The sequence below is a fragment of the Hesperophylax consimilis genome, chromosome 23 (genome assembly GCF_061612785.1).
Source record: "Hesperophylax consimilis isolate HC1 chromosome 23, BYU_Hcon_1.0, whole genome shotgun sequence".
Lineage (NCBI taxonomy): Eukaryota > Metazoa > Arthropoda > Insecta > Trichoptera > Limnephilidae > Hesperophylax > Hesperophylax consimilis.
The window spans coordinates 22,171,115-22,184,400 of record NC_142858.1 but is presented as its reverse complement, the minus strand read 5'-3'; the positions used below and the strand labels follow the sequence as shown (position 1 = coordinate 22,184,400).

Genomic DNA, 13,286 nt, shown 5'->3' with positions numbered 1-13,286 from the left:
ACCCATATTAGTTAATTAAAGTGTATTGCTAACACTGGATTTCGAACGAGCGACCTCCGGGTCTGGAACTAAGGATCTTATCACCGCAGTAAGTCTCTCGAATGAATATTTGATTTGGATATAATTTATAATGAGCGTTCGGAGGGGACACGGGCGCGGGCGGAGATTACGGCTTATGATGGCGAGGGGCACAAATTGGACATGATCCTTATCTCACTGCGCAACGAGGCGGTGAGGTGGGGTGCAAGCAAGCGAGTACCTACAACACAGCTACACTGCATATATTAAACAGGGTGTAAAACCAGCGACTCCTTAGCTTATTTGGCGACCTGTGATAGAAATTGTTTAGGATAGAGAAGCACAGATCGCCCACACATAAGATGGGCTGGCGATTTGAAAAGAACTGCGCGAATGCGTGAGAGTCGATAAGGATCGGCAAATATGGACAAAATTGAGATAAGCCTATGTCCAAAAATGGACACCACGCGGCCCATGAAGAAGGAGAAAAATTGGGGGAAATATATTTTTTTCCATTTTTGACTTCATTTAATTTAATTTAAAAGCAGCCCATATTATTTACTTAGTGGGTGTCTCAGCACCCACAGAGGTGAGGCCCACATTACCAAATAATATTTTTGAAAAAGACGGCTAATTTATCAATTAAAAATAATAAAAAAAACTCTAATACGCTCAGAAATCGCTGGTCTAAGTATGATGGTTATAAAAAATACGTAAGTAGGTACATTGTACACAAAGCTATATTGCCTTGTGTTTGAGTGATGTAGTGGATACTATAACGGTTCCATGATAACTGAACACAGTGACAATTCAACATAGGTACCTTTAAAAAGTGAAATGAAGTCATTAAATCCATGAAAAACTAACATATAAACCTAACCTACGTAGCCTATTTAACCTAGCTTTTGTTTCATCACTTTTCATGACTTTGTCACTTTTTTAAAGGTGTGCCGAATTTTCATTTTGATGAGTTATTCGGTCATCTGAAAAACCATCTTCCAGCTTATCGACAAGCAATAAATTAGAACATATATTATGCATGGCAAAACCAATCATCTTTTAGCTCTTCGATGAGAAATGACGTATAGCAAAAAACCACCTTTCAAAATAATTGATATGAAAAAGAATATTTCAGATCTTTGACAAGCAATATATTATGTATAGTAAAACCAAATCATCTTTTAGCTCTTCGATGAGACATGATGTATAGCAAATACCACCTTTCAAACTAATTGATACGAAAAAGAATATTTCGGCTCTTCGACAAGCATTATACTCGTATTATGTATAGCAAATACCATCTTCCAAAATAATTGATACGAAAAAGAATATTTCGGCTCTTCGACAAGCATTTTAATCGTATTATGTATAGCAAATACCATCTTTCGAAATAATTGATACGAAAAAGAATATTTCCGCTCTTTGTTAAGCAATACATTATGTATAGCAATACATTATGTATAGCAAAACCAATCGTCTTTCAGCCCTTCGAGGAGCATTATTTTATAAAACAAAACATCTTTCAGCTATTTGACGATTAATTAATAAACATAGATTGTATATAATATACAAGAGTAACATAAATATACCATGCAATGTAAAGAAATAGTGCTTCTAGATTCTAGGAAGTTCCTTTCTTTAACATGTTGGTCACATGCTAGGCTAAGCTTCCAACCTTCTCCAATTACAGATATCACATCTTAATTGGCTCTCCACACAAACAGTCTAAGAACCCCCTTTTCATAATATATTTGTATTATTTTGATTACATCGCCATTGTCCAATTGACTAGGAAAATATGGAAGCTTCTGTAAAATGGTTTAAGCATTTAGCTGGCTGCGTTGGGAGTTTGAAGATGAAATGAAAAAATACGGAAAATTTATTTAATAAATAAGTTGTGTCTGGGTTTTGTGACTCTGATTTGCTAAGTTTGTTGCGACAGCCAGATAAATAAATCAAATCTTGATCCGATTACCGATGACCGATCAGTAGACGGGGTGCGCACAACGCGTTACCCAAGTTTACGCGGGATACTTGATCATCTATATACATATATTATCATTTCTATTTCCTTTTTTATTACTCGTAATATTTTACGTGAATACCGCACAAGAGTTCCGAATGCTTGGAGCCAGTGTGGCTATATTTTATTAATGTGAATACCGTACAAGAGTTACAACTGCTTCAAACCATCTGGACTATGCGGCGCTACGCATCCCCAATTGGGGTACGATGAGAGGCTGAAGGTAGTGGGGAGGAAAAGGATATAAGGAAATGATAGAAGAAAAAACGGAAGAGGGAAAGGAAGGTTGAAAGTAAGGTAGACTCGGTTAAAGCTTTTTCAAGTTACGCTTTGATTCTGAATACTGGTCTTTCACCGAGGAGATACTGAAGATATCTACGTCTCTGGAACAACCTCAAAATACAATAGGTATATATTATTTATTTGTTTCTAAGTCTGTGAAAGCATTTTTCGATAAAGATGTTTGCCTTGATTATCACCATCAGTTTTGTTTGGATTTCTTGATCAGCAGAAGCAGTCTAGATTTATCAATAAAAAAACACTTCTCGGATGATCGGTTAGTAGCTGAATGTACAAATGCGTCGGGTTTTCACCCATGCGTCGTGGGTTCAATCCTCTGCTAAATAAGTCCCCCATTACACGAACAAAAGTTTTTTGGTTGTTTGGTCATTTTTTAAAGAAAGAAATTTATCTACTTTTTATTTGAATTGCATAATACCCATTCAATAATTTTAGCTACAAATCAGAACAAAAATTCTATGGTTAAATTACTAGTTTAAAAAAAATATATTTCACAGAGACGTAACGTTTCATTGTTTTATCGAAAATTAAATATCTTGTCTGCCTTTCTATGGGACAAAATATTGATTCAGCATATATCCGAATCTGAATATAAAAATAAATTGGTACATGAACACAACACTAGGTTCATAGAGAATGAAGGCATGCTTATTCCAAAATATAACAATAAATACGGACAACAAACCATGAAATATAACGTGCACAAACTGTTCAACATGTAGCCAAGTAACAAAATTGTAAATTCCCAAATAGATTCAGCATCCTTTACGCGTTCATACATTTCTATTGAAAAAATATTTTTTGTAGTAGTTTGCGTTTATATTTTTTATTGAGTTATTTATTTGTATTCTACTCAAGCGAAGCGATAGGAAAACCTTCAATTTAACGAAAGAATATTTTTTGGTTTTCATAATGTACACCAATTCGTTATAAAGATTAATCAAAATAGTGATTTGGCATTAAGCTTCGCCTTAATTGTAGTTTAACGGGATAAAACTTTAAAGAACAATAAAGCAATAAAAATAAATTGGGCAGTAATGAAAAAAAGTCTGCTTTTGTTTCATGAATAATCAACCCCCGAAAGTTTCGCGGTACGAGCGCGGAACAAGGTTAAAGTTATATTATTCCACTTTCAACGAATAATAGTACACTGACTATCATTTCCTCCGACAAAACCTACACAGAGTTGTATTAAACCACTCGTGTATATTATTCATTATTTACCTCCATTTCGATATTCGTGCTCAGTGGTCACATGACCTTAGATATGCTACAATCATTTGACCGCACCCCGGATACGCATCGCCTACTTCGCTTTTAAAACATCCACCTCGTATTTCGACCAATGGCACCGGCTGGACAAAGCCTCGAAGAATATTCCCGCGCGGCGCATTTCAGGTCCAATAGTTTGAATTATCGCGGGGGAGAACAGTTTGATATTAAAACTCCCCGATTCGTACTGAGCGGGTTCTGGCGAACATTCTGTCCCTGGCAAGGGCGAACCAGACACAATACGGACAGAACATGCTATTTCATAATATAGAATGTATATAATATAGAATGTATGTATATTTGAATAGTTGGAATTGAGCGTATGGAGTGTCGGAAGGGCGGCATACTCCCCACGCAGGCATTGGCTCCTGTCGCATTATAATTTTTTTTTTTAAATTACAGTGGTGCCTCACACAACGAACTTAATTCGTTCCAGGAGCAAGTTCGTTATGCGAAAAGTTCGTTATGTGAAACGCGTTTTCCCATAACAATACATGTTAAAAAAAATAATTCGTTCTGTAGCATAAAATATGGTAAGATGACATAAAAAAAGATAAATTTTTTGTTATTATTTTTATTTAGATACATCTAAAAACATAATGAAAAAAACACACATTTTTTAATTTTAAGAAATAATCGAATCTTGCACATCTTCATCCATTTTCCGCCGATGGTGCAGTGAAAAACCTGTCCAAAGTCGTTTGTTTCTCTCTTTTCTTCAACATCTGCCAGAAATAACGGACAAGAGTATCGGAGTACAGGTCGTTGATCCTGTTTGCTTCAGCGGAATCCGGATAGTGGGCATTGGTAAACTCCTGAACTGCTTTCCATTTGACCAGGATGTTCTTGATGTCAGCAGTTGGAATTGGTTGATTGTTTGATTGTTGCTCATATCATATATCATATAAAAAAAATGTTGAGTTTATCTTAAAAGGACGACTGCCGTGATACATGTGCGATTTAATTCGTAATGAAGAACGATTGCTGCGATACGTGCGTAAGTTAAGCGTACTACGCAGTGACTAACGAGTCTAACGACTGCCTGCGCGGGAGGATGCAATTAATCGGCAGTGATCGTAGAAGATCGGGCGACTTCGTTGTGTGAAGCGAAGTTCGTTGTGTGAAGCGAAGTTCGTTGTATGAATCGTGAAATGAACGAAAAGGAAGTTCGTTGTGTGCAGCATTCGCTGTGCGAGGCGTTCGTTGTGTGAGGCACCACTGTATTTAAAATATGTTTACAAGTTACATTTTTTTAACTACCATACTAGGCTAATGCCCGTGTTGTGGTAGTTATACATGAAATAATAATAACAATGACATAAAAGAACTAAAAAATACTATTTTATAGAAACATATTTTATAGAAACAATTTTGTAGAAAGAAGTAAAGAAGAAAAAAACAAATTTAATGATAAATAAAACTAAAAACAAATATATTAAAATTAATAGTAAACTGAAAAATAAAGAAAAAGTATATGTATATTTAAAAAATGATATTATTATTAACATGATATTATTACGTACACAGAAAGTTCAAAATTGAGAGGACTTTATTTTATTTCGGATTGTGTTATAAAGAAAGACAACTATTGTACAATTTGGGAGACGGGTTTGGGTACCGCCGTCCCGGGAATCATTTATTGGATAACCAACGCGTTTGGTGATTTAGCAGGGGTGCCCGGGTTCATCGCCTTGTGCTGCAGTGGGAGGGATATATTCATACTTCCGTCACTCCTGGACGAACTGATCACTAGATTCCCAATACCAGATACCCAACCGTCATACCCTTTACCTTCCTTTCCTTAAAAAAGATCCTTCACACAGCATCCCAAAAGATGACATAGGTCCTGAAGGAAATTATTTTCCTCAGGGCCTTGTGAGTACGGTTAATGTAAAAAGACATTTTCAATTATATCTAGATACGACTTCAATTACTATTGAGTTTTTAGTTATCCAGATAAAATATAGCTAAGGACGGGTTGTTTCGCAGAATTTGAAAAATTCGAATATGCAAAGGGCATCTGCGTTTGCCCTGTTAATGTATAATGACGAAATGCGAAAATATAAAGATTTTCCCGAACACATGTTCCGACGTTGCGTTAATACATTCCATTTTTACTAAAAGTTAACATGAAATCTATCAATTCATTCGTGGAAGGACCACCAGTCCCGTTTTTAACAGGATTATGAATAATTTGAAGAGATTTTTTAATAAATCTGCAATATTTTATATCAGTACATTTTCTCCGTTTAGAGCAGAGGTTCGCAAACTTTTTTGCCCCGTAGACGACTTGCCAATTATTTTTTCCGTAGACCCCCTGCCTGCCGAATATTGAATTTTCCTAAAACTATTAACGTCCCATGTTTTTGCATTGTGCAGACAGGGGCGCCCTTGTGAGGTATTACACTAAATTAAAATGGAGCAGGATAAGCAACGGGAATTTCTTTCTGTAGCTGGCCCTACAGAACTGCCCCTTAAGTTCTTTGTTAGCGCTTATTTCGATCAGTTCTTCTTGTCATATGATATCCGATTCTTCAACATTCCATTTCCACAGTCAAAATGTCCTCAAACTTAGGACGGGTTGTTTCGGAGAATTTGAACAATTCATCAAATTTCAACGTTCATTTTCAAGTTCTGTGAAAGATTTTTTCAAGTTCTGTTTTTATTTCAGTTTTGTCAAGCAACTAGCCTACAATGATATAATAACAGAACTTAAATAGGACTTTCACAGAACCCGAAAATGAACGTTGAAATTTGATGAATTGTTCAAATTCTCCGAAACAACCCGTCCTTAGTTTTGAAGTCTGTGTGAAGTACATCTAAATGTTGAACGTCATTATTACCCTGGACGTTTTTCAAAAACAAGTTGGGGAACTAGGAAAATACGCGGCTTAAGGCGATGCACTCGCATTATATTAAATTGAGCCTTTATCAATAACAACCCTTAGGTAGATGGCGATAAGGTTTAAATTCCCGCTTAACACAATCCGCCTGTTTTGATTTATGCAGGAAAAAAACAAGGCCAAAAAGTGCCTTTTATTTTATTTTGTGGATGTTCAGGCATAAATATTTATTTTGTTTTCGATCATTTTATAGATAACTTAATTTGCCACATTATACAATAAAATCATAACCGAAAATGGGTTCGTAAGTAGGAGATTTTGAACTTTAAAGCAATTTTCATAGGCCTTATGCATTATTTTTTTCTGGGCTTATAAAAAGACTTATCTAAAAAATACTCGATTATTTCAAAGGTCGAGATGTATTCTAGTTGCAGTATTTAATTAAAGCATCTGAAACATTTCTAGGCCACCAAATTTTCAAACCAAAAACACATGATTTTGCATTACTACGTATGGCATCACCTTAATGTGAAATGTTTTGGTTCAATATATTAATTCTGACGAGAAAAGGGACGTACACTCTATCTATATACCTCAATAAACAACTTTACGATATATAAACATACAAATATCAAATAAGTAATTTCTCAGCCTATTATTAGTATTACGTAAACTGTGTTATTTTTGTTAGGTGTATTGTGTCATTTACGGAACTCCTAAATATTGAGTTGAGGTAAATGGGGGTCCGCTCGTATGTACCCCCATTTGAATCTCGTGGACCCCCAGCAAGCCGATATCGACCCCAGGGGGTCCATATAGACCACTTTGGGAACCTCTGGTGTAGAGGCTGCATTAATAATTTCGAAAAGGATGTTACCATTCATTTTCATATTTGAGGACATGTCTTTAATGATATCTTTAATATTATAAACTGGTGTCATTTTCCTATGATATTCGATATGAGATTTTTATTACTTTTAGTTTTCTGCAATACATTAGTTCTGAACCGTTAATATTTCTGGTTCTTCATTTCAAGTTATAGACCTTTGAACGTCTGAGAGACGAATGTTTATGAATAGTGTAACTTTTGACGAGACTGCAAGTTATTTTGAAAACATTGTTTTTGATGAGTTCTGGTTATACAGAGTAAAAGTAAGTATATGATATTATTCTATATGAGTTATTATTTATAGTTACATCTTATTTTATCATTCAAAATGTATTATTGTGTGTATTTTACATCAAATCTTTATTTTATTTTAGAATGGATGATCGGCAAATTGATGACCATTTGAATCGTTTACCTGATTCTGGTGATGATGATTTTACCAGTCAGCAAAAGGACGTAGAAATCAGTGATGTCGAAGATCATGTTGAATTAGATGAAATGGTCGAACAGATCGACAGATTCCGACAGTGATAACGACATGGTTACGTAAAAGACACGAAATGCTAACTTTGAAGAGATGCCTAAAAAGGAAAATGGCCGAAGTTTTAGATGAAATGCCTACCATTGCCACACCTGGTCTAAGTGGTACTCAAAAAAAGGTTTTTGGTTATTGTGATTATAAAAAACGGCATATGACAAGGTTCCAATGCAAGCAATGCAAAAAGTATATGTGCATGGACCATCGCGGCCTCATGTGTGTGGAATGTAGCGATGAAATTTAATTTTAACTCGTTTATTATTTTTTTTGTTACCTAATTAAACATACTAAAGAGTGCCATACTTAATTTATTTATTTTATTTACAAGTACCCCAAAACTCGTCACTTAAATTTAGTCGTCTGTGAGACGAATTTTTATGAATAATGTTCCTCTTAGATAAGGTTATGAATCTAGGGTTAATATTAATATGTAAGATCTTTGAAAATAAATAGGAAATTGGAATGACTACTTTTAATATGTTTTCGTACCTGTATTATGTACAAAACAAGATATTTAATTTTAATTTTGATATTAAATATAAATTAATCTATCTGAAGTCACCGGCGTTGCCCGGAGTTTGGTGAGTGTTTTTTCAAAATGAATTTTGAACAGAAATTTTCCACTTATTTTGAACATCATGTATGCAAAATTTCATTAAAAAATATCAAAATACCGCTTTAAGGGCTGCGAAAACGGGATGGGGTGGTATTTTTTAAATATCACGTAAACAGTGACCTCCCTCTTGTTTTGAAAGTAAAATGCACAAATATTACCAATCTCGGAATAAAACTGTAAATTTGTATATCTACAAATCAAATCCACGCCACCCACCTGCCCGCCACAAACAGACACTCCCGTTTATATTAGAAGATGTATTTGACAAAAAAGTACTAATACGAAATAAACAAATAGATTTAAAAGAAAAAAACAATACATTGTATATTTGAAATCTTAATATCCGTAATGGTAGCCCGTGTACAGACTGCTCAACCTACGCTGCATGTTATCCGAAAACACAATAACGCTGCACATTGCAGATGGACAGGGCATGGAGCCAGCAGTCTCGGATCGATTGGCAAAAACAATGTTATCTAGTCTAGATGATGCAGAGATATTCGTGTTGCGCAATCGGACGACATATTAGTAGAATCGTATTCACGGAGCAAACAATTTCACTCGCCGCTCGTTGGACAATGTTAATATATTTATTCGCTGTAATATCGATCACCTATTTCCCATTTTCCCTTACACACATCTGTTATTACGTCGCTTGTTTAATAATGAACGTGGTCGTTCTTAGGAAAATATGTCACCGGTTGCGATAAATATAGAACCTTCAAAGGTAAACGATCTCAATATGAAAAAAGCGGTTTCACAGGTGGTTCCCTAGGTCTAAAGCTACGTGATAAGATACCATAAGTTTAATTAACACTTCTTTCCCATTTTTAATTAACTCGCCCATTCGAAGGTTAAATGGTAATAACATTTTATATCCAAGTGTATTGTTATTTCCCTGTGTTTGTGTGGTAATAAAGGAAACTATTGAAACCCTATCAATGGGTTTCATTACAATTATCTATAATGAGGTTTTATTTCGCTATTTTTCACGTTAACTGCGACTATTTACACGACTTGGGAAAACCTTTTGAACTTTCCTATTCTTTATCTTGTTTTAGCTTTCCATAACAAAAGAAAATTTACGACGCGGTAAAGATTATTATAATGCTTTTAAAGAGACCTAATATTAAAATTGTTGGAAACAGATTTCTTCATTCCAGACGCGTTAAAATACATCATTTAAAAATACAAAGGTGTCATCACGGGTTGGTATTTTACACATTTGAAGTTAAACTGAAGGGAGTAATAATTGGAATGAGCCCAGGCGGAATTCTCATACTTCGCACCCCCTAAAAGCAAAAGCATGTTTTTTTAGAGGTGCACCCGGGGGAGTTGTATTGTTAGGCTGTTATTCGCCGTAACAGGTTCGTCCCGACCAAAACATGGAAATGCCAGATAACACCGTGCGGCCAATAAACAATGAACTGTTATGAAATGCGTAACAAGTGTGCGAGACGCGAACTAATCACCACTTTCCATCACAACTGAGGAAGTCGTTACCTGCTTGCTCTGCTCTACTCCTTTACGCGTTATTCCAGTAATCGGAAAGACACTTAGCGTAATTAGCCAGTTGCACCGCCAGCTTTACAGCAGAAAATTACGCTACCATGGGTCGCTCAAAGAGAATTGAGAATCCCTGCCGTGAGCAAACGTTCCGTATAAAAGGATTTGTAACTTAATTGATTATTCGTAGGCAGGTACCCACATTGCTTACATTGTGTAGTGTGCATGGCGGGATTCAATTAAAGCAATGGGGAGGCTCACACCGCGCGTGAGAGGGGGTTTATCCGGCGGAGTTGCAAAAAACCTCTCGCACACGGTTTACAGAGGATTGGCGGAGGGTAGAAAGCCAGGCCTTTTTGCTGGAAAGCAAACTCCGATTTTTGTACATCCGTCAACTTCGCGGCGCATGGAAATTATTGTCAGAGGGCAAAATGTCAGACATTAATCGTTGAAAAACAATTTCCGCTTTTTCCACGTTCATCGACCTCGCGGAACTCTGTAGGTTTTGTTTGGCGAAAATCATGGGGTATCTGTGAAGTTGTTTTTTTTGTATTTTTGGATTTTAATGGAAGACCATTACCTCAGCGAGCATTATCGGATTTTAAAAAAGGGTAGAAAAACAGACGTTTTCATGCTAAAAAATATGATGACATTATTTTATATACGTCAACTGGCGACACATCGCTTCGGTGGAAATTACGGGATATGTGTGCACTAACGAATCTTCTGTGAGCTGATTTTCCCCGTATTTCTATACGGTGTGGAAACATGGACACATAGAACTAGAAAAAGAAAGCGGATTGATCGTGTGGTGCTGGAGAAAAATGTTCAGACGCACAAATACATCCACTCTGAAAGAGCTAGGCATCCACAACAGGCTTTCAACTGTTTGCCTACAAAGTATTTTAAGATTATTTGGACACTTTGCGCGCCAAACTGAGGACTCCATTATGAAGAAATTCATTGTCACTGGCAAAGTGGATGGCAGAAGCAGTGAAAGGTCACCAATGCGCTGGAGTAACCAAGTATATTGTCGGTATCTTTGATTCTCCACACAGCGCACAACAAACGCGAAGACTGACGAGCCTTGTTCAATGGGAGTGGGGGTCACGATCCTCAATAGGAACCAAACGAAGATCATATATTAACGGAAGGGGGATTGATAGTGAAACGACATAATCTTACATGGTACTTATGTCATCACGGTATAATTATTTTAAAGAGATTCTTGCTTGTGTAGTGGTGTACTCTATCGTAGAACTACTGGGGAGTAAAAGGGAACTGCCGGTAGGTTTTCAAAACTATTTCAAACAATTTTGAACCCCTATCGGCGCGCACAAATACATTCAGACACGCGCTCTTTAAAATTATTTGCCTGCACCTATTCAAAATGTATGGCGTATGTAAATACAATAATATCCCATTTTTGAGTCTATCGATATGGTTAATAATAGACCATTACTCTTAAAATATAAGGAAATAATAGTTTGGAAGTACATAATACTCTAACGGTTAGAAAGACGTATAAATGTATGAGAGTAGGTAATGTTCCGGTGCCAGCATTGCCAGCCGGGGCCGGCAATATCTGTCTATCGGCAATCGCACGATAGCGCCGAAAGCCGCCGAAACGTGGAAAGGATTCAACGCAGCATTTATTTACTCACCTTGTTGCTACATCTATGAACCGGTGGCTTTCCTCGGTAGATGGAGCTCGGGAACTACGAATGCTAAAGAGGTCAACCAAAATTTATCGATTTTAATGTTACTTTAGCCAAAATACCCGACAACCCACAACACGCAGATTTCTAAACACTTCAGTGGAAGTAGGTATTCAAGTGTGCTACCTGCGCCCCAACAGCTCACACACATCATCTTTCACATTATACTATTATTGTTCTAGAATGTTCCTTTGTTTCGTGTGGTTCTCTCTAGTCAATCAATGTTTATTGGGCACGAGCTATATTCATCTAAAATTGATTAAAAACATGAAAGGGGTGAATAATAATTATATTAAGGGTAATTTGATTTGGCTTTTATCGAGAGCCGGTCCAAATTAAGTATGGGCTTCGTACACCGTAGAAGAGGCTCTGAAATCATTTGATTAATTTGTAAGATTTTTATGTCCGATTTTATGGGGTGATCTCAGCGCCGTAAGATGTGGTCGCCGTCCGGACGCCTTCAAGCGGCGCCGAAGTATTTACTTTCTGAGAAACAAGAAAGGGTTCGATTCCCATCCAAACACTTGTTTTGTTATCCTATTAAAATCTTATTTTTCCATGAGAACATTATAAATTGTAACACGCAGGCCGACTTTCCGGCATTGTAAATTGTACATTACAAATAAATATGTTTTATAATATCATTAAAAAAACAAAATGCGAGGCTTGAAACAATTATTTTAATCTCAACTTACATAGAAAAATGTAGGCGTGTTACTATGCAAATGAGCTGGCAAAACGAACAACAAAAGTGTTTTATCATGGACAAATTATTTCTTTGTTGTAAAGGCTGAAGACGGCTAGCGGCGTCGGAGCTAAAAGGTTCTTTAGACGTCACCACCAATTGAATATCACAATGAGACTATTGTAGACGAGAGCCACACGGCCAGAGTACACAAACGATTTTTGTTTAATTTAAAAAACGCTATTTGGTAATAAACATAATCGTCGGGGTGTATCTAGCATCTAGAGCACGCTATTAAAGCAAATATTGTAATTGTATCGCACCCAAAAACATACATATTAATATGTAATGCTTTACACAAATTATGGTAGGCGATTGTAATTGTTGCGAAACAAAACAGGCCGAGCGTTAATATCATTTAAAAGGGCACCTTTTCCGAAACATAAATCAAGTGTTCTTGGTTGACACAAATAGTAGCTATGTAGCAATAGAGGTAGCCAGTGGAATGGCCGCATCACCAAGGTACGAGAAGAACGGGCCCTAGCCCTAAGCTAGTGTACGTATAGTGAGTGGAGGACGTATGTAGTAAGTCACCGCCCGGGGTTTTTGGGGGATCGAATGAGCCAACTGTCAAAAGCATATGTTCCTCGAGCCTGGATTGAGGAGGAATGAAATGTCAGTCGGACGCCGCCCGCCAGGAGGCTAGGGGGGCTCCTGCTCCCTTGGCACTTCGGGAGGAAAAGTAGCTACGGTACTTTTACTTGTTGGCTTCCGACACATGTCTGATTCATTTTTAATTTATTCTAGCACACTATTCATTTTGTTTAGCCAGCCACTATAAGGTTTTCGAACAACGAGTTGACGTTGACGCGGCAACG

At 36.7% G+C, this 13,286-nt stretch overlaps 2 protein-coding genes across 5 annotated transcripts in view; both read right to left on the bottom strand.

The window, feature by feature from the left end:
• Window positions 1-13,286, bottom strand: part of Nca (neurocalcin homolog) — a 71,848-nt gene that overhangs the window by 19,938 nt on the left and 38,624 nt on the right. The window lies entirely within an intron of this gene.
• The window catches only part of LOC149412461 (neuronal calcium sensor 2), a 58,999-nt gene that overhangs the window by 10,302 nt on the left and 35,411 nt on the right, over window positions 1-13,286 (bottom strand). The window lies entirely within an intron of this gene.